Raw genomic sequence first — 22,925 nt, forward strand, 5'->3', positions numbered from 1 at the left:
TTCAGAAATTTGACAAAACAATTTCAAAAATCACGTGGTAGAATAAAGGGCACAAATATCTGAAACAATTTTGCGAAAGAAGAACTAAGAAGGGGCTCTCGTTGGCCATATGTGAAGACGAATTTGAAGCTGTAGAAATAGAACCAGCGTCGGCCTGCACAGGCAGAGAAATCATGGGAAGATAAGACAGTCCAGGGAGAGGAAGGTGGGGGCGGCGGGGGTGGCAGCGCCAGACAAGGCGGAAGGGAGAGGTCTTGGAGAGGGGTGGCACCTGGCTCTTCTCCATTGTTATGGACACAGGAATAAAGGAAACGGGATTGAATTCCAGCAGGAGAGGTGCAGTTCAGCTAAACTTGTCAAGTAGGAGGCCAGGTGACAGAGACGCACAGCCGCATTTCTTGCTGGATAACTACGGGCTCCTGTTTTGAGAATACCAGGATTTTCTCAGCTGTCTGCATTCTGCGTGCTGTCTCCTGGTTTGATGAACATCTGCCACTTGCATCTTGGGACAGGTGGTGCAGCTGGCCTCCTAGTCAACGCATCAACGTGACGCTGAGTATTTTGACATGGCACTTCCCATTTATAGCTTGTGTGATCTTGCAAAGGGAGCCCTGAATGGCAGGACAACGGGAGCTTTTCTGGACAGTGATGTGTCATTAGCTCTGAGACAATGGCCATCAGTGCGGACATGAGGAGCAGGTGCTCAATTCCTTGGCCAGTGCTGAGAGATCCAAAGCTCCCCGGGACCAGGATGTGGCCACATCCACCCCCTGACACCCAGACCTGGACACAGAGTGACACAGGACACCCCATTCAGGAGCCCCGACTAGGAGGCACAGTCAGTCTACACTGGCACGGGAACATGCTACACTCAGGCCTAAGCGTGATCCCCTCAGGATGCTGAGAGGACACGGAATGAGATTTGGTTTCTCAGGGCTACATTCCATGGCAGGAACCTTTCCTGGTTTGTGTGTGGGAGACACTGTACCTTCAGCTCCTCCACCAAACACCACCCCCTCACACTGTGATGGCGAATGTGTTGGCTTGACTGGGCCGCAAGATGTCCAGATATTGGGTCAAACATTATTCTGGGTATTTCTGTGAGGGTGTTTTTGGAGGAGATTAACATTGAAATTGGTAGACAGCGAGTAAAGCAGATTGCCCTCCATAATATGGGTGGGCCTTATCCAACCAGTTGAAATCCTGGATAGAACAAAAAGACCAGTCTTCCCCACGTGCAAGAGAATTCTCCAGCAGGCTTCCTTCAGCCTTCATCTGAAACATCAGCTCTTTCTGGTTCTACAGCAGATGGCTTTTGGACTTGAACTGGAATATTAGCTCTGCGGAGTTTCCAGCCTGCCAGCCAACCTGCAAATTTTAGATATGCCAGCTTCCATAATTGTAGGAGTCAAATCCTTATAATAAATCTCTCTCTATATACATACCTATGTGTATATACATATACTGCTTCTCTGGAGAACTCTGACTAATACACACACACACACACAGAGTTCGCTCTGAGGCTGTAGTTGGGAATGGGGTTTGGAGGCATAACTGTCTCTCCCTCCCTTCCTCCCCTGTTTCCATTCCTCTGCCTCACACCTACCCACACAGTCCCTGCCGAGCCAGGGATAGATGAAAACGCAGGCAGGAACTCTAGACCCAAGTCCCAAGAGCAGACAGGGGTCCCGGGAGACCCATCTGGAAGAGCTTGGCCCCCACTCTGTACCTGGCATTTCTTTGGCCTTACCCAGACTTCCTGGAATGTTCTTGGAAGGTGCTGCTGAGAGCCTCTCCTGCCTGGGGGCAATCAGGCCCTCACAAGCTCTCTTCTCTCAACCTGATCCTCTTCTCCCCTCTGCCCTCCTTCCCACCCTCTCTTCTCATTCCCACGGCCCATCCACCTGGGCAACATAATCTTGCTGATCTCAAGCCCTTGGAAAACAGAGCCCTGATCTTAGGGAGAGGAGGAGTGGTATTAGGAAAGGAAGAGCCCAGACCAGGAATCAGAAAGCAGGTCCCTGAGGCTTGCTTCTGCCACTTCCAAGCCCCATGGCCAGGTATGTGTCACCAAGCAGTGCCCCATCCCTCACCTGTGGGAGGAGAAGGGTGAATGAAATGGTCTCTCACTCTGGGCACTTGGGGAGCCTCTGCCCCCCATGCCCAGCTGGGTATAACGGAGAGAATGCTGGGTGTGCCTGGCACCTGCTGAGGATGCCATGAATATTTGTTGAGTGTCATTGAAGGATGGAATGACAGAAGACCTAGGGTTGAGACCCAGTGGTGTGACCTGTGTCAAGTCACTAAGTTTTTTTACATCTCAATTTTAGTGGAAATGAGTACCTCAGAAATGACTATCTTGGGAGGTCATTCCTGTGAAAAGGATCTTTTCCCCCAAGGAGGTTTAATTTCCTACTTTGGACATAATCCTTCTACAAGAACTTACACATTGCAGGGTTGTATAGTCTCAGGAATCTCCTGACATTTCCTGAGTGTCAGGCATTGTGCTAGACTCATAGATATCACATTAAATCATCTCTGCTAGTCTATGCAGGACACTTTGTCATCAGCATTTCACAGTTGTGGAAGACTCAAAAGAACCTACATGACCCTCCCAGGGTCACAGAGATGGAAAGTGACCTGGCCGAAATCCAACGTTCATTCACCCATTCACAATTCCATCAGGCTATGCACACAGGCTGGGCTGAAACTCGGGGATCTGCTTTCTGACTCCTGGTCTGGGCGCTTTCCTCCCCTAATACCACCCCCTCCTCTCACTAAGATCAGGGCTCTGTTTCCCAAGAATTTGAGAACAGAATGCTGACGTTGCCCAGGTGGCTGGGCAGTGGGAGCAGAAGAGAGGCTGGGAGGGAGGGCAGAGTAGAGAAGAGGCCAGCTAGAGAGAAGACAGCTTATTAAGGCCTGAGGGTGAATCAGGACAACAGGGGTCCTGTGCCCGGGGACAGTGGGTCTTTCGGAGCCTTGCCTGGAGCTGTTCTACTCTGCCTCACCAGATGGTCTCTTAGAAGCTTAGACCCCTCATTCTGATTCTAAGGTCCCATGGGGCTCTTGGCCCAGCACAGCAGCCCTTTGGGGCTGCGTAGGGAAACACAGTGAGCACCTAGCCCAGGTATGAGTCTCACCTGTGGTCGTCATGCCCTTGAACATTTGCCCAGCCGATGAACACACAAACTCCAGAAGCTCCACAGGCTAGCACCATGGCACCCCTTGTCCCTGAAGAGATGGGGTCCAGGACAGGCAAAGTGGAAGGAGAGCAGAGAGAGGCCCTGTGTGAGTACTGGGGGCAGCCAGGGGTGCTGAGTGTCCTGCATGAGATGGCATAGATTCGACCCCGTGACTTCCCTTCTCGATTCTTCCAGTGGCTCTCTTGCTGATGGGTTAAAGAACCAGCCCCTTATGTGCCTTACAAGGGAGCTCTAGATAACTAACCCCTGCCCATCCAGGTCACCCCCAGACTAGGTTAGGTGCCCAGGCTTTGACTCTATCCCAGCAGGTTTTATTCCAAACATCTGACTGTGCATCTCTCTCCAACAGTCACTAGGTTCTGAGGTCCTCCAGGGCTCTGACCCAGGCCTCGGTACAGGTGCCTTGGACATAGCTGGTGTTTAAGAAAGATTTGCTGAGAGAAGGAATGAATGACTACACAGCTGCATGGACATTGCTCAGGGGCTGGCAGTGAGTCCTGGAGGCTGGGCTCAGGGTAGCATGCACCCTACTCCGGCCACTTCTTCCAGAAGGCTGGCAGTCAGAGCCCACAGCGTCCCCCTTCCTTTCAGAGTCCATAATTAATGTGGCACCTTCAGTAATAAACATGCACCTTGTGGGCTCCAATCTTTCTCATTAGAGCCTGGGCAGATTGTTCATCTTTTCCTGGTGCTGATGAATGAATCACACGGCCCAGCACGTGGCCCTGTCCTGCCCTGGGGGAAGGTGCCCCATTCTTTTAGGGCCTGGTACTCCCTAGGACCAACACAGAGCCCCCTCACTGGGTAGACACAGGCCCAGAGTTGGTGTCCTCAGGTGGAAAGTGGTCCAGGTGGTGCCCCAGCCCTAAGGGACGTCAGGAGAAAGCCTCGACCTTCAGCTTGGCATTATGCCCTTCGAAAAGTGTTCTCAGCCTGCCCAGTTGGACCCTTTGTCCCCCAGCCTTCTCTGTGCAGTGCATTCCTGCCTCCTCCAGGGGTCTGTTCATGCAGCTCCCCCTCGTTGATTCCTCTTTCTTCTGTGCCTCTTTGGAACTCACTCATTGTTAAAGAGCCTATAAAAGTGACACTTCCATGAAGCTTTCCCTGACCACCCCAGTGCACAATTCCCATGTCTTCCTTTCACACTTGGCATAGGATGTCTTCTAGCCCCAGCTCTGTCACTAACTGTGCGTCACTTTCCTTACCTGGGTCTTGGATTCCTTGTCTTTAAAGCAAAGAAGATACCTCCACAGACTTTTTGTGAAACTTGAATGACCTTCATTCATTCAACATTTACAAACATTCATTCTGTATTCCCTTCAAAACACACAAAACGCAGCTTCATCCTCAAGTAGCTTGTAGTCCAGGGAAAAATAATCCAAATAACATTAATAACAATAGCTTCACATTTATGTTTTCCAGGACACATTAGGCTAAATGCTTTATATACAGACAGATACAGAGGAGATTATAACACCAACTAATAAAGTGCTTTGAAATTAGACAAAATTTCAAGTAAATTGAAAGTGGTGATATTATCACTACTCATCTTTAAATATCTATCAGTTTTGGCTCCCCATTTAAGCTGTAAATTCCATGAGTCAGAACAGGAATCATCCTTTGTATTTCCACGAAACCCTCAGCAAAGAGTGTCTCAATGCATGACTGTTTGCTCATCTCCTGCCAGGCCCAGGAGGACCAGAGGAAATGCGGCCTGGCCAGAGGTAAAGGCCATGGGATGCCCAGTCCACAGGGCCTTACAGAGGCCTCCTCATCCAGCTCCAGCCATCCGCCAGCCCCAGCAGGTGAGGATCAGTTGTCCTTCCTTGAAGGACTTCAGAGTAGGAGCATCAGACTCAAGTCTCAACCCTGGAACTTCCCCACCTCCAAGCCTCGATTTCTGCCTCTGTAACCTCTGCACAGCATCTCCTGTCCTTTGTCTCTTACAGGATCGTTACGCAAATCAAATAAGATGGTGCGTTCGTTGATGGACTAAACCACCTGTATCATGTGAAACAGAGCTGAGGGGTCATTATCGCTTGCATTTAAAAGAAAAAATCTTTAGGTTTTGAGTTCTAAAGAGGTTTACAGAGCTTGGTGATGAACCAGTTGGCCCCTGTGCAGACAAGAAATGTGGGGAGCCCAGGATGGCCCGGGCCCCATCACCTGGCCCCACACGGGCAGGCATAAGTCTTTTGGGGGTCTGTCTTCCTTCTCCGTTGTTTGGTGCAGGTGCTGCAGGAGGGTGGAGAAGGAGGGGTGCACTCCTGCCATGCTGGGTAGAGAGGAGGCAGGTTACCACAGTGTCTGGCCAGGGCAGGATGCTCCCTGGGGTCAGCCAGACTCCAGGTCACGTCACAAAAGGTCATTGTACCTGCGTGGAGAATTTTCCAGCATTTAATGAGGCCACCGAGGCAGTGCGTCGGTAAAGTTCAGCCTCTAATCCCCAATTAAGGCTCTGCGCCTTAAGCTGCATCTGGCATCTGGTTGCTGATGGTTACAGTAATTATGTTGCTCAGCCTCTTTCTCTCACTTTCCAGCACAATTTCCAGTGGCAGCGGGGCCGGGGCGGGGGATCCTGCCCTCAGGCTCCTAAAAGCCAGAAACCTCTCCCCAGGGGGGTGTCCTGGAGTGTGTAGGGAAACCTCTCCTAGATTCCAGCTCCCCCCACCTCCCTGTGCTCCCTTAACTCCTCTCCTATTCCCTTCGGAGTCCCCATCCCGTGTCCCTTGTGACCTTAGACCATCGATGAAGAGCTTACTCTGTGCCAGGCACTTGACATACTTAATCATTTAATTCTCAAAGTAAGCTTTGGAATAAGAATGACCATGTCTTTTCGGCACGGGGAGTGCTGAGGGTCTTATGGGGCATAGCCTGCTCTGGCCCCACACATGGCAGAGGGCAAGGTCACCCAAGTCCTCAACTGCGTCAGTTCCCACTCCATTGCTGGTGTGACTTGGGCTCTGCAGCAGCCTGGGGTTGGGACGAGGGGAGATGACCTATTGCAATAACAATGGCTGCCATTTTTGAGCCAATGGTCCAGCACTTAGTGGATGCAGAGTGTTCAGTTTTTACATACATGAAAAGGGTATATTCAGGTATTATCTGGGCACATTACTGCCCCTCTCATTTGAGCTTCTCAACAATACAGCCAGATTGTTTTACCCCTATTTTACAGATGAACAAACTGAGACAGAGAGTATAAATTTATCTACAGTTATATTGGGTTGAGCTATATGAAACTGCTGCTTTTGTAGGCAGAAAATGGAAAACTATCGTCAGCTTCATATAGCTTAGCCCAATTATAAGTAAAGTAGCCAGGATTTGAATCCAGTTCTTTCTTAACTCTAAAATTCCTGCCCTGCCCACTATAGCATAGCCTTCTTTTTTGAAATGATATGATGAAAGGGAACAGAAGTGATGCCATACAGAATACAGCATGAGGTTGCTAATCTTCTCCCTCAAATTTGGAAGGCCCTTATCCTGCACTGGGAGCACCAGCCTATGAGACCTCTCTGAGCAAGAGTGATCTCTAAGGGCTGCTAGGTAGAAGCAAACTGGGCAAACTTTGGGCTTGGAACAACTATGACATAGACAAACAAGCAAATCCCTAAGTAGAAACGCATGGGGTAATGCCTGGGTAGGTAGAGGTTCTCAGATAGTGCTGTCCCTGAGATGAGGTAGACAGGAGACAGGGACCCTTCAAGAGCAAAAGGGAATGGGCTGGGGTCTCGCCACCCACCTACTCCAGGCTCAGCGGAATGTAGCCTCTCATCAGAGCCAATCCCTGGTTGTGGACATGTGATTTGAGTTTACTTTGATTTCTACAAGTGGACAGCTGGGCCAGCCTCACAATGCCAAAAAAGTATATTCATTATTCACCAGCCACCTAGAAAGGTCAGCTTAGGAGGCAAAGAACATCTTTTCATTGTCCCAGAAGCATGGACGTTAGAGCCTTTAGGAATCTCAGAGATTTTCCTTCATTATGCCCTTGTTTTATTGATAGAGGAACTGAGGCCCCGAGTGTGTACCCTGCCCAAGACCATGAGCTCGCTGAGGGTTGGGACCAGGCCTTTGTCCTTTCTAGGCCCCCACTGTGTGGCAAAGTGCCTGACTCGTGGTAGGTATTCAAAACAAGTTGATAAAAACATGGACCAAAATGTTGATAGAAGAGTAAAAATGGTAGAACAAGATGCCCTGCCACTATCCCATGGCCACTTCCCCTAGAAATGGTGGCATCTCTGTGACCACAGGAGCACCTCATTTCAAAACAGATTTCATATTGTTAATGGGGCAAGGCCACTTCAGGTTCAAGTCTGTGTTCTGACCGACTTGAGGGGCTGAGGTAGGCTTCTTCCTTCTCTGGACAGCACTCAGACCTACATCGTTTTCAATTCTGCCTGGGCCAGTCCTCTCCACCTTGTCTGCCATAATCACTGCCCGATGAAGGATCCTGAAGGTATAGCTGGCTAGGATGCTCACTGTGACTGTGTCCATTTATAGGCAAGCTTTGTTGATCTCCCCAGCAAGGCTACATGACAACCTCCCCCCTCTGCTTTCATAGACCTCTTCAGCCCAAAGCTGCAACATTGAAATCACCTTGAACACTTTGAAGAGTGTGGGTACCCAGGTCCCTCCCCCAAGAGATTCTGATTAGTTGCTCTGGGGCATGGCCCAGGTGCCAGGATCTTCAAAAGTTCTCTAGGCATTTCCAATGTGTAGCTGAGCTTGAGAACCTCTGCACTGAAACATAGTTATTGCCTTACCTAACGTAATCCTTGGCATTCAAGGAATGTTTGTTGAATGAGTGAGGAAGGAATGAATGAAGGCAGGGCTTACTACCCATGGTCCAGCAGCAGAACAGCCAGGAACGTTTGGCAAAACCTATGAGCCACTCTCCACGCCCCTCCATCCTCCTCCCCATCATCCACTAACTCAGATCCAGTTCGCCTGGGCTACAGTTGGGATCTGCGTGCTTTGGAAAACCTCTCCAGGTGATTCTGATAGGCAGGTTTGGTTAAGAAAAATGAGTGAGTGAGTGAGTGAACAAATAAGACATCCGAGCTAATAGGTGGAATTCTAGTTGGGAACAAGAACTAAAGAAGCAAAGACAGATGAGCATTCCGTATGGTTAGGAAATTGGTAGGTGTGATCTCCTGCTAGTCTTGTATCCATTCACTCAATTGGCAAAATAAAAAGCACTTGCTGGGGAAGCGAGAGGAAGCTCTTTCCTCCTCCCTGTCCCTCCTTCTCCTTCTTTCTAGGGGAAACCAGTAATTGCCCAAAGCATGAGTCTGGCCTTTTCTCTTTGGATTCTAATTTGCAGGTAGCCGTGGTGACCACCTTGCTGTTAGCACGTACATTAGGCTGGAAATTGAGGACATGGTGCGAAGGAAACTAGGGAAAAAGGGAGGAGAGAAGAGTCGATTTGGAATTTGGTGATTAAGCCCCTCTGCCCTCCAACCATGTGAAGCTCAACCCAGCGGGTCCTTGGAGCCTTTTAACCTGCAGTCACCAGGGACACGAGGGAGTAACAAAGTCAGGGATGAAGACGAAGAAAAAAAGAGACCAGCACGTCAGCACAAGCAGCGTGGAGCTGAGTCTCCCTTTCTACACATCTGCTGCTCCAGAAGGAGGCACAGGCCCTGCCTGGGGGAGCTCGCACCCTGCAGGGGCCTCCATGACCAGTCAGGGGGAGGGCAGGCAGGAATGTGAAGCAATGCCGTCCCTGGTGTTTGCAGCAATTTTTAGTGGGAAGAACAAGACAAACCTAATGAAGAATGACAAAACTACAGACGTGGGACTATACCGTCTGTGTCCCATGTGATTTTCTGCAATGATAGAAATGTTCTCTATTGTGTCATCCAATATGGTAGCCACAGGCTACACGTCACACTTAAAGTGTGGCTAGTTTGGGGATCTGAATTTTAAGTTTTATTTCATTTTAATCAATTTACACTTAAACAGCCACAGTAGCTAGTGGCTACCACACTGGGTAATGCAGATGTCTACTGTGGAGCGAATGGATGGGGAGGAAGGAGGTGAACCTGGGGTGGGATAGGAGAAGGAAAGTCTAGTACAGCTCCATATCACTTCAGCAAACATCTCAAGTCCCGATTGTGGGGTGGGACACTTTATAAAAGCCTTTTCTCTCATTGTGAGAGCCAGGACGCCCTAGCTTCCTGGGCTTCTTGGGCTCTTGGGCTGATACAGAGAGTTCTTGCCGTCATAGTGCCGCCAGTGCCACCAGGGGTGGCTGTGATGCCTGCTCTGCTCAGGGAAGAGCATTTCTGACCAAGGCTTACATTAAAAAGAAGAGAAACATTCATTCTTCCATTGCAGCAGTTCTCAAAACTCTTCCCATAGGGGAAACTCTAATATTCGAGTAAGCCTTTCCTACTTGCCAGAGGGGCAGAGCTGGGGTTAAAACTCAGAGCTGTCTGGCTCCAAAGACTCCAGACCCTCCGCCCTGTAAATCTCCCTCTCATGTTGGGAGTCAAGACTCCCCTGGATCAGATTCTATTATGAACACACTGAGTGATGTGGAGAAAATAATTTCGTTTCTCTGAGGCTTCTCTGTAAAACGAAGGGGTTGAGCAGCCCCCGAGTTGCCCAAGCTTCCTCCTAGCTTAAAAATACTACGTTTCTAAGGCATTTAAAACCCTCTCACCAGACACCAATTGAAGTCAAATGGGCAGTGAAATGGCTTCTGCCTCACTGCAGCAAGCTTTTCTTGCAGCCTAATTACCCTCGACATTAGTCTCTTTTATTTATTAATATTATCATTACTATTGGAACAGCTTCTATGGTCTGCTGCTCAGCCTGGGTCACCCCCCAAAAAACCACTGTCAGCTTCAGCCAGTGCTTCGTGAGCACTGGGCCAGAAACACGCACAGCCCGGATGGGTTCTGAGACGAATGGGTTCACGCAGAGAGCACCTGTGGTGATCCGCTGTCCCTCCCTCCCCTCTGGATCCCTCTTTGTTTTATCATTTTGAGTCCCTTTCTCTCTTTTCCACTTCCTCTCTTCCCTCCCCCAGTTCCCTCAAGCTTCCTCTTTCTCCCTTTTTTCCTCCCTGCTGTCCCTCCCCCTGGCCAGGGCTCCACCGTCCTTTCCGCGCTTCCTGCTCTCGCTCAAGGCCTGGTGCTCTGACCCATCTGGGTTTATGCTCTTCCCAGGCCGCAGAATAGGCAGCACTTTGCAGGGGGAGGGGGGAGGCCGGGGTCAGCTGAAGGGCACTGCCTTACATGGTTTCTCCAAATGCTCAGAGATAGAGCCTGGCTATGGGGGCAGCTCTTGTTGCTAATAGAAAACAAAAAAGGAAAGAAAAAACCTTCCAGCCTAACCAACCTCCAAACCCACATGTTCCACAAAGGCATTAGTAGTGATGTTGGGGAGTTGGAGGTCAAAATGGGGGAGGTTACCCCCTGTCCTCCTGCTCCCAGCCAGACTCAGGCAGTCTCATCTCAGAGTGAGGGAGCTAAGGTGGAATCCAAATCTGGGGGGCAGCCTGCAACTTTAGCAAGGGAGCCCTGGAATCTTCCACCTGCAATTCCAGGCTCCTCAACCTGGCTGCTTCTCAGTCTAGAAGACCTGGATGGGCAGCTGCAGCTTCGGCTGGGGACCTGGGAGTTTGCATGTCCCACGTGCCTCTATTCTCTTTCCCCCGTACTGGGATAATGAGAAAAAAGCCCTGGCTTGCAGGGACTGTGCTCCCAGCAACGTCCTGAGGATTTGCTATTAGCTCCACAGTCATGCTTCCCTACTGCCCCACCCACTGCTGCCCCATTCTGCAAGGACCCCTGCTCTTGGGCCAAGAGCCCCCTTCCAAGCTCTATTCCTCCTGGTCAGGTGTAGCTGAGAAGCAGGGGAAGGAAGGGAAGATGATCTTGAACTGTTTTTCCTAAGTCTGCAGGGCCAGTCTAAGGTAGCGAAGTGAGCCCTACATCCGGGTTCCTGGCCAGTGCCACCACTTACTAGTCTTGTGTCCTCACCAAGCCTCATTTTTTCATCTATGAGACGGGAATAGAATACCTCCTTCGTTGGAGGTATTATGAGAATTGAAGGGAATAATAGACACCACTTTTTCTTAGACAGTGGACAGGCAGTTGGTTAGCCTGGAAGCTGGAAGATAGACCCAATGACCTCTTCATGTCACTGTCTTGCTTGGGAATCCATAACTCTAGACAAAGTTCAGTGAGTCCAGAAATGACCATGCAATTGGCTGAGATAGGTGAGGCTTAACAGCTCATTACTTGTGCGGCTGACAAAGCAACAGAGCCCCCAAGCAATTTTGAGACAGCCAAGTGCCAATAATGGGCATCTCTTTAGCATCCAGAGTGAGTTCCTAAGGCATCACACATCAATTTCCAGCGGGCTCCTGCGGATTTGGTTTTCACGGTGGAGTGGTGTGGAACGCTGATGCTGATGCACTGGGAGGAGGAGAACAAAGGGAGCGTTTAAGCAATGTCGACACTCAGCCGGGAACAAAGGCGCTTGTTATGCAATAGACATAATGGGAAGGCCAACCCGGGGCAGCAGCCTTGAACTGCACAGTCGTGGAGCTACGATTTCCCCAAGGAAGATAAAACCAAGCTAACTTCAGCTTCCAGTCTTAGGTGGTGGGAAGAAGTGGCTAAGCCTAAAGAGACTGACCAACCTTCTAGGGAAGGGATGTTTTCAATGATCACACCCCAGCGCCACTGTGGCTACTAACACAGATTTAAGGGGGATAGGTGATGAGATTATAGGTGATGAGATTATGGGTGATGGGATTACATGGCTATAAGGAAAAGGCGGGTGACAGGCAGGCAATAGGGTGTTCAGGATGCCAGGTGAGATAAAAGAATCAGGTAAGTCTCAAAGCCCAAGGCCCATGTGGATACTGGAAGGAGAATCAGCGCTCATAGCATCAGTTAACAGAAGACACCATGCCCAACTCTGCTCCCACATGGAGGCTGTGTGTTCGCACCCTCCTCTGTCATCTGCAGCATTACTGGGCTTGAAGAGGGGTGGAGGATGGGGCTACAGGACAGAGAGGCTTGTTCATGATTAGGGCACAGTTGTGAAGCCCCTGTGGGTGGGGACATTTTTCATGGAAGACAGAAGAGAAGCAGTTCATCAAAGAAGGAGGACTTCTTGTTTTCTGCTTCTGTCCAGGAAAGAGGAGTTAGCACGGCAGTAAAATTCCCAGGGAATTTCAGGGGAAGAGTTTCCTGACCACGAGGGCCGTGAGCATGTGAGCAAGAAAGTTGGGAGATTTCTTTTCTTTTGAAAGAGACAGGGTGGCAAGCAGTATGGGAGGGGTTTCAAGGGTCTTTTAAAAAGAGGAGGCTTTCCTTCTGTCTGGGAGGTGGTGTGGCTCATCCTGTAGGTGAGGGGATGTGAGGGGATGAACAAAGAATCTTTCTGATTTACAGGTTTTATAATCTTAACAATCCACCTGTACCTTGTATCTCCCCTGCTGCCTAACTCACCCAACCAGATTCAGACTAGATAATAGAGTTGAATGACTGACTTACCATACAGCTTATCAGGGCAGATCGTTTTATATCTAAATACCTCCAGGACTGATCTGCATGAATGTGAGGGTAAGTAATCACGTTCTGATTTTCATGAATGACGTTCGAACTTCATGTTACCACCTCCTTCCACTCTGCTCTTGGGTAAAACAAGCCAGTCTTTTCTCCCTCCCTCTGTCTCTGTTTCTCTCTCTCTCTCACACACACTCACACCCCCAATCAAAACCCAGACTTGGACAAGATACCTAAACTTAGTCCCCAAATCCTGATGCCTTCACTGGCACAGTGCACACATGATCCATTTGCATAAACGAATCAAAGCCAGTTATTACCAGGACACCTTAGTGATGGGTTCTTCCATTGACTTCTTGCCAGCTGGGCTGTTTAAGTCTGCATTCCTCAGCTGCCTGCAGAGATAATAAAAGAGGAGACAGAAGGAAGTTCCAGGGTCGTGGAGCAGGAAGCAGGGAGGGCAGAGGAAACTTTCTCTCTATTCAACTCCAGGGAAGACCAGGGAAACAGTGATGATGAGGACAGTCACCATTGTTGAACATCTGCTGTGAATGGACACGTACCCAGAGATACTAATTATGATGGTAAAACAGAGCATTTACAGTCTGTATTTTGCATACATCACTACATTTACTCTTCTTACTACACCTAGGAAGTAAATATCATTATTCCCTAGACAAACTAAGGTGAGGGATCTGCCTAGCATCACTGGTAGTAGAAGAATCAGAATTTCCAAATCCAAGTTGTTCTAGCTCTAAAGTCTTCTTACCCACATAACCAGCTGCTGTTCCTTGTTCTGCTGGCCCCCTAAGACCTGAGTTTTCAATGAACAAATCTGGGTTTCTTCACTGGACCCCAATCCCAGCTGTTTCCATTCCCACCACTGTTCAGCTGTCAGGAGGAACTGATCACGTTTCATCCCCTGCACTTGCCTTCCTGGCCTGACTCCAGGGTCCTTCCTTGCTTCTGCCATCTGACCTCAGGGTAAGTAGTTCTGGCTAGTCCTGGGTGCCCACCCTCCCTCTCCTAACAACTGGGTGCAGGAATGTGCTTGGAGGGTAAGATTCTTGACTACAGCAAGAATCTTAGTAGAGGGATGACCTGTTCCTTTCATCTTTTAAAACTATATTTGTGTTAGTCCTTTATTATATTAATAAAAGAGAAAGTAATAATACTGTAATATAGGTTTTGTTGAAACACAGTATTGGGTAGGGCTAGGAGTATGGATCAAACAATATTCCGTAGATTTAACTTGTTCAAGAAACAGCAACATAGTATTTCACAAATGAACCACCATTTAAGCAACCAATCCCCTACTAATGGGTAGTCATGTGGTTTCCAGTTTTGTTTTATTTTGCCACTACAACCAATAGTGAAATAAACAAATATATACTTCCATACTGGTATTTCATTTTGTAAGAGGGTCTACAAAGTGAAATTTTTGAGTCAATATGTATGGGTGTGTGTGTTAAATACCATTGTTACTATGCCACTTGCTCATCTGAAACTATTTGATCTTTTCTGTGGAATTGTCTAGCAATGGAACTTCTAAGAACGGAGCAACTATTTGTAAGAGCTGACTTTTCTTTGTTCAAAGAGAACGTTTTGTAATGTTCTCTTTTCCTCCTGACATTTTGAAAATTTTAAACATATAGCAAAGTTGAAAGAATTTTATAATGAACATCCATAAACCCAGCATCTCAATTCTGCCTATAATTAACATTGTACTTACTGTTTTTATTGCATATTTGTCTATCCAAACCTCTAACCATCTATCAATCCAACTGCATTAATTTGCTAGAGCTGCTATAACAAAGTACCACAAATTGAGTGGCTTAAGCAACAGAAATTTATTGTCTCAGCTCTGGAGGCTAGAAGTCCAAAATCAAAGGGTCAACAATGTTCATCACTTATGAGGGTTGTGAAGGAAGAGCTGTTCCAGGCTCTCCCCCTGGCTGCAGAAGCCTGTCTTCGTCTCTTCACATAGTCTTCCCTCTAAGTCTGTCTCTGTCCAAATGTCCCCTTTTACATGGATGTTAGTCATGTTGGATTAGAGCCCACCCTAAGGACCTCACTGTACCTTGATTGCCTCTATAAACACTCTATCTTCTGACGTACTGAAGTTTAGGACTTCAACATATGAGTTTTTGTTTGTTTGTTTGTTTGTTTGAGACAGAGTCTCACTCTGTTGCCCAGGGTAGTAGAATGCCGTGGCGTCAGGCTAGCAACCTCAAACTCCTGGGCTCAAGCAATCCTCCTGCCTCAGCCTCCCAAGTAGCTGGGACTACAGGCATGCGCCACTATGCTCGGCTCATTTTTTCTATATATTTTTAGTTGTCCAGCTAATTTCTTTCTATTTTAAATAGAGATGGCGTCTTGCTCTTGCTCAGGCTGGTCTCTAACTCCTGAGCTCAAACGATCCACCCAGAGTGCTAGGATTACAGGCGTGAGCCACTGTGCCTGGCCAACATGTGAGTTTTGTGGGGGGACACAATTCAACCCATAACACCAATTTATTTTGTGATACATTTCAGAGTAAATTTCAGACATTAGTACCCATTCTCCTAAACATTTCAGTGAGTATATCATGAAGCAGAGTTCCATATTTATTGTCTTTTGATGTAAAATTTACACACAATAAATACTTAAATTTTAAGTAAACATTGGGAATTTTGACAAATATAAACACTGGTGTAACTCAAACTTCTGTCAAGATATAGAATGCTGTCATAATTCCAGAAAGTTCTCTCATGCCCCTTTCTTTTTTTTTTTATTTCAGCTTATTATGGGGGTACAAAAGTTCAGGTTAGATATATTGCCCATGCCCCCTCCCATGCCCCCAAGTCTGAGCTTCAAGCATGTCCATTCCCCAGACAGTGCACATCGAACTCATCATGTAGGTATACACACATCCCCTCCCCCCACCCCCCACTTCTGTCCGATACGCAATTGGTGTTATTCCCAAATGTGCACTTGGGTGATGATCAGGGAAACCAATTTGCTGGTGAGTACATGTGGTGCTTATTTCATGTCCCTTTCTATTAATAGATAATTCCTGCTTTCACTCTCTGTGTAAGTGTATTTTGAAATTTTAATATATATTACCCGTTGACTTTCTAAAATGCTAGAAGGAATTTACAGTCATACCAATAAAGAATGAGAGTACTCATCACTCTACTTCACCACCTATTACCAACAATAATGAGACCTAACATTATGGGCTTCCTATTCAGTGCAAGGAACTGTTCTAAGCATTTTATTTGTTCTAAATGCTTATTTTTTTCTCACAACAACCCTGTGAAATAGGCATAATTTCTACCCTTATGTTATAGATAAAGTTACTTAGGCACAGAGAGGCCAAGTGACTTGTCAAAGTTTACAAAGTAATTTGAGATTTGAATCCAGACACTTTGCATCAGAGTCAATATTCATATGTGTATATATATATATTCTTATATATATATTTAATTTTGCCCATCTAATGAGTGAAAGTGATATCTCATACCTGCTTTAATTTGCATTTCCATAACACAATGAGATTAAAAGTTTATTGTTCATTTAGATTTTCTCTTCTGTGAATTACCAGTTTCTATCATTTGCCCATTTTTCTGTTGGGCTGTTGGTCTATCTTATCAATTTTTAAGACCTCTTTATACATTAAGAATATTATCTCTTTAACATGTCATAAATATTTTCCCTATATAATTTTCTTTTCACTCTGTCTTTGTCAAAAACTAAGAAAAAAATTCTTATGTAGTTAAATATGTCCATTTTTTTCTTTCCCCATAAGATCATTAGATTTTTGTGTTTCTTCATAAAGATCCTGTGTTTTTCTTGTAAACTGCATTCCTCAATATTCTATAGTTTGTGTCCCCTTTGGGAATGGGACTTTTGTTTCTGTTTCTACTTCTTACTGACTATTGTTGAATACAAAGAAAAGAAAGCGATTTTTTTTGAGAGTTCAAAAATATTAATTGATAATGATAAAGAAGAAAGGTGATTAACTAAGGGTAGATTCAATTTGATGAAAAGGCAATGAATAATGAAAGTTATAAGTAGCAACAAAGAATTGTTTTGTTGACACTCATGGAAATAAGCATTGACCCATTTGCTCAGTGCCTAAAATAAATGTGGTGCACTTTGTTCACATTTCCTGTCAGTTTGGGTTTTATAGCAAGTTGTATTTTGTTGGAATTCTGAGAATACTTGTTGCAGGAAGAAGGTTGTCTTCTTTTAACCTGCTGATTATTATTACTTATTTTTTATTTCAAAATTTTTGAATTTCAGAATATTATGGGGGTACAAATGTTTTAGTTAGATAAATTGCTTTAGTACCATTTGAGTCAAAGTTATAAGTGTGTCCATCATTTGGATGGGGTGGGGTGCATTGTATCTGTTAAGTGTGAATTTACCCATCTCCTCCTAACCTCTCTCACCTGCTGGATTTCCAATGAACGTCATTTCCATATGTGCATATAACTGTCGATTCTTATATATTTATCTTTTATCTAGTCACCAGACCAAATTATCTTATTAATTATAGATGTTTTTAGTTTTTGAAAGCTAGATCCCTTCTAGCTATAAAAGCATAACAATTTCCAATAAGGATACTTTTGTTTCCAATAGTTATATGAATTATTTAATATTTTTGCTGTTAGTTTCTCCAAAATAGTATATTATAATCCTGGTGATGGCAAGCAGCACTGCTTTGCTCCTGATTTTTTTTTTTTTTTTTTTTTTGACACAGAGTCTCGCTCTGTTGCCCGGGCTAGAGTGAGTGCCGTGGCATCAGCCTGGCTCACAGCAACCTCAGACTCCTGGGCTTAAGCGATCCTACTGCCTCAGCCTCCCGAGTAGCTGGGACTACAGGCATGAGCCACCATGCCCGGCTAATTTTTTGTATATATATTTTTAGTTGGCCAGATAATTTCTTTCTATTTTTAGTAGAGACGGGTTCTCACTCTTGCTCAGGCTGGTCTCGAACTCCTGACCTCGAGCAATCCACCCGCCTCGGCCTCCCAGAGCTAGGATTACAGGCGTGAGCCACCGCGCCCGGCCTTTGCTCCTGATTTTAATGAAAATAGCTTAGAATTTCACTGTTTGGTATAAAGTTCATTGTTCCTTTAGATGTTCTTATTATGTAGAAAATAATACATAAAAATAATGTGTGACATATATGTATTAATAAATTATAAAGCATAATAGTAAGATGAATACCTGTGAACCTACCACCCACTTAAGAACTACAAAATGTCCAGTGTTGTTGACTCTACCTATTCTTCCCCTACCATATCCCCTTGCCTCCCCCACCACCCAAAAGATTACTAATTTATTGTTGCTTTTAGGAAAATATTCTTTATTACATTTAATTGAGTTCCTTTATTCCTACTTTATTTAGCATTTTAATTAGGAATAGATGCAAAATTTTGTCAAATGCCTTTTCAGAATGCGTTCTTATAACACTTAGGTTTTCTCTTCTGATTAGTTGAGGCTATAAATTAAGTTGTAGATTTCTTGATGTTAAACCTATATTAATATTCTATAATTCCTAATTGGTTGTGGTGTACTAGTCTTTTTGTACCATTGAGAAATTTTTTTTTGCTGCTATTGCATTTATAATTTTTGTCTTTCTTTGTAAGTGAAATTAGTCAATATTTAATAGTTTGCACTGATTTTGGTATTAAATTAAAGTAGCTTTATTATTCATAAGATAGATTAGAAAGTTTTCCACCTTTTTATAGTCTGGAGTATTTTAAATAGCATAGAAATGATCTGTTGTTTAAATGTTAGATAGAACTTATCTGTAAACACATCTTATCCTAGAGTTATTTATAATGTATATGTTTAGTTATCTTTCCAATTTCTTACACAGTTGTCTGTTTAGAGCTTACACCTCTCTTCAGGCCAGTTTTGGTGGTTATTATTTGACTAGGAAAACAATACATTTTCTTTAGAGTTTCAAATTTACTGCACATAATATTCATTTGTTATAAATCTTGCATAACTGTGAGTATATCCTCTATTATCCCCAATATTGTGTATCTTTTCTTTCTTTTTTCCTTATCAATCTCTACAGAGGTGTCCTATTTTATAATTTGTTTTCCTCAAAGACCAGCTTTTTGGCTTTGTTTATTCCTCTAATTTTTGTTATTATTTTTTATTACATTAATTAAACATTTACCTTTATTAAATATTTTTTCCAACATTTTTTGGTTTATTTTGTTATCACCCACTGTAATTCTTTAAATTGAGTACTTAACTAATTTATTTTTGGTTTTAATTATTATTATTATTATTTTTGTTGATTAACAAGTTTTAATGTATAAAAACAGCAATGAGTATTTCACTTCACTAACTAAGGAGTTCTTAATCTATGAGCTCCTAAATGTGAATGTAAAATTATTATTTCTGCACATTTTCTGAGGTTATTTTTGTTCCTTTTTCTTTTTTTTTTCTCTTTTCTCTCTCTCTCTCTCTTTTTTTTTATTTCAGCTTATTATGGGGGTATAAAAGTTCAGGTTATATATATTGCCCAAGTCCCGCCCATCCCCCCTAGTCAGAGCTTCAAGCGTGTCCATTCCCCAGACAGTGCACATTGCACTCATCATGTGGGTTTATTAATAAAAGGAAAAATGTAAGATTAAAAATTTCTACGAGTACAGATTTAGATGTGCTAGATAACTTTTTATATGTAGTATTTTCTTTCAGATTCTTTTCCATGTATTTATAATTTAAATGCAATCATTATTTAAGAAAGTAAACAGTTGCATTTGAAATTATTTGATATAAACACAGAAATGTTTCTTGCTTTCAAGTAGCTGTTATATTCTTAAGTGTTTGCTGCTGTTGTTGTTTGGAAGGGGGAATTGTTTAATAATTTTCAGATTTTTAAAGATCATAATCAGAGAATGTGGCCTATTATAAGCTTTTTTTTGGGAATTTATTAAGGTTTTCTTTGTCCCTAGTACATGATGGATTTTTGAAAATTGAAATAAAAATAACATATTTTTTATGTAGAACTGTTAAAGTGTCTGTTGAGTACATTATTCAAAACCTTTTTATCCTTGTTACTTTTTCTCTGCCTGATCTGTCAAATTTTAAAAGAAATATTTAAAAATATTCCACTGTTTTAGTTAATTTTTCTTATTATTACAGGATTTTTTTTAAATTTCAGATTTGCCTACTATGTTGTTTGTGCAAGTAACTTAATGATTATATTTATTCTTCATGGACCATATCTCTTATTATTATAACTGTCTAGTTTTTGTCTCAGATCTGAATTCCACTGTATTTGATATTATTGTTGCCATTTCTGCTTTCTTTTTTGTTGTATTTGCCTGATAGTTTTTCTCCTGGACCATCAGAAACAGCAGGATCAAAAACATTCTCCTTTATAGAAACACATAAAACAGGCAAGTACAGCCACTCTCCACGCGGGTTCACAACTTTCTACTGGCTAAGCTCACCTTACCTATCTGAAAACCACAGAAATCCTCATCTTTTCTCCAAGTCCAAGGAAATAAAAATCTCATTTTCTGTTGCTGGAACCTTAATTCTTGCCTGGATCTAGGAAGAATAAAGCCTGTTCTATCTCTTCACAATCCCCAGGAATACCTGTGGCCTCACGTGTACCCTCCAGCGGCCACCAGCTTGGATGCCTCAGTTGTGGTGTTATTGTATACTGTGTCATGTAGCTGCTAGCTATTTCATTTTGATTGCTATGTATTATTCCATTAGTGAGTATAGTTTATTTATTAATTCTATAGTTGCAGAACTTTCAGGTTATTTCCAATTCAGGGCTGTTATAAGCAGTACTCTGCAAACATCCTTATAGATGTTTCCTAGTGCACACAGGCATCCATTTTTTTTCACAGCAGTGGTTTTTAAAGTGTATCTGATACCTCTAGGGATCCCTAAGACCTTCATGAGATGAAAACTTTTTATAAGAAATTATTAGTTTTTTTCAATGAGTTGACAGTTGCACTGATGGTGCAAAAGCAATGTGGTTAAACTGCTGGTGACCTAGCATGAGTCAAGGTAGTGGTCCTAGACTGTACTAATAATCGTATTATTTCCTGCAATGTACCAGAGTTTTAACACATTAACTGTCATATGAGTTGTATTTAACTCATGCTAGTTTTGAGCCCGGGACCTCATGAAGCATATGTAACTCACAGTCTCTTCACCTTGGGAGCTGTGTGAACTGCTTTTCAAGTTGCATATAACTCGCACACAGAAAACAATAAAAAATAACAATTTTTTAATTAAATTAGAAAGGACCATTTTGTTTTTGAAGTTTTTATTCTATTTTTGTAATAAAACATCATGGCCCCAAGGAAAATTTTTTTCCAGTGTGGCAGTCAATGTGTTAAAAATACCAATTTCACTTAAGAATGCTCTTCAATAAACAGCAAAAACTATTAATTATATCTAATCTTGACCCTTGAGTACATTTTAAAAATATTTTGTGTGGCATCAAAAAATATCAACTACCTAGAAAATACCTAGGAAGGACAAAACTTTTATAAGGAAAGCTCTGTAACTTCAGTGAAGGGCAGTGCAACCGCTTAAGTGCAGAAATATACCCCATTCATAGATTAGAAGACTTAGTATGGTAAAGATGTTAACTCTCCCAATGGTGATTTGAAGATTCAATAAACAGAGATTTCTGACATTGTTTTACATTTTTGCAAAACTCTTTCATATCTAGCTTAATGGAAGATAGCTGAATTTCTAGGTCCTGGTATTTTTTGATGCTATCACGAAAGAGGCCTTTCATAAATTTTATTTTCTGTTAATGGCTGATGTAAAAAAATATCATCTTTTAAAGAATATTAATTTTGGATCCAGCAAAACTACTTATGTCTCTTATGAATGCTAATAGTTTAATTGTAGGTTCTTTTGGATTTCCTAGGTGCACAATAATTTTGTCAGTGACAGTTTCATTTCTTCATTTACAATCTTTGCACCTTTCATTTATTTTTCTTGCCTTAATGCACTGGAGAAGATCTCTAGCACAATGTTTCACTGCATTTGTTATAGCAGACATCATTGTCTTATATCTTTTTTTCTAACATCCCTCTTGAGTTCTCAGAATTTGTCTTGTATTCTGTCTATTTATACATATTGTTTACCACAATAAAAAAGCACCCTCTCTATTTTGATTCAGTTAAGTGATTCTTCTTTAAAATTATAAGTAAGGCCAGGCATGGTAGCTCACTCCCATAATCCTAGCACTCTGGGAGGCTGAGGCAGGAGGATCGCTTGAGGTCAGAAGTTCGTGACCAGCCTGAGTAAGAGTGAGACTTTGTCTCTACAAAACAGAAAAATTAGCCAGGCATGGTGCTGCAAGCCTGTAGTCCCAGCTAATCCAGAGGCTGAGGCAGGAGAACCCCTTGAGCTCAGGACTTTTGAGGTTGAAGTGAGCCATGATAACACCACTGCACTCTGGCTGGGTGACAGAGTGAGACTATGTCTCAGTAAATAAATAAATAAATAAATAAATAAATAAATAAATAAATGTTGCATTTTATCAAATGATTTTTCTATATCTATTGTGATAATCGTACGATTTTTCTCCTTATCCTACTAATTAGGTAGATTATTTTGATTTTTCTAATGTAGAATCAGCCTTGCATTTCTGCATTAAACTCAATTTATTCATGATCTATATCTTTATGTAAATTTTTGGAGTTTCTAAAATTTTTTTGAAAATTTTTGCATCTACGTTCATAAATGAGATTTACATATACTTTTCCTTTCTTTTAATATTTCTGTCAGGTTTTGGAATCAAGGTTATGCTTAAGTTGCAAAGTGGTCTTTCATTTTTGTTTATTCCACACTGATTGCATAAATATTTGAATATTTTTTTCCATAATTTGCTGGCAAATCCACTGTTTAAGCCATCTGCACTTGAAGATTCACAAGCAGGGATTTTATTTTTTCCTACTAATTCAAATTTCTTTAATGCTTACACAGGATTATTCAGCTTTTCTCCGTATCTTATTTAATAGAACTCTGTTGATGAAAATGTTAATTGCTTTCTGTTTTTATTATTACAGAGGATGCTGCCATAAGCACATCTTCACAAGTATTTCACAACTTTGTATGTGTGTATTTACATTTTTAATATGTTTTTATAAGATAAATTTTACAACAGGAATTGCTGGGTCGAGAATATGAGCAT

The sequence above is a fragment of the Lemur catta genome, chromosome 7 (assembly GCF_020740605.2).
Source record: "Lemur catta isolate mLemCat1 chromosome 7, mLemCat1.pri, whole genome shotgun sequence".
Taxonomy (NCBI): Eukaryota; Metazoa; Chordata; class Mammalia; order Primates; family Lemuridae; genus Lemur; species Lemur catta.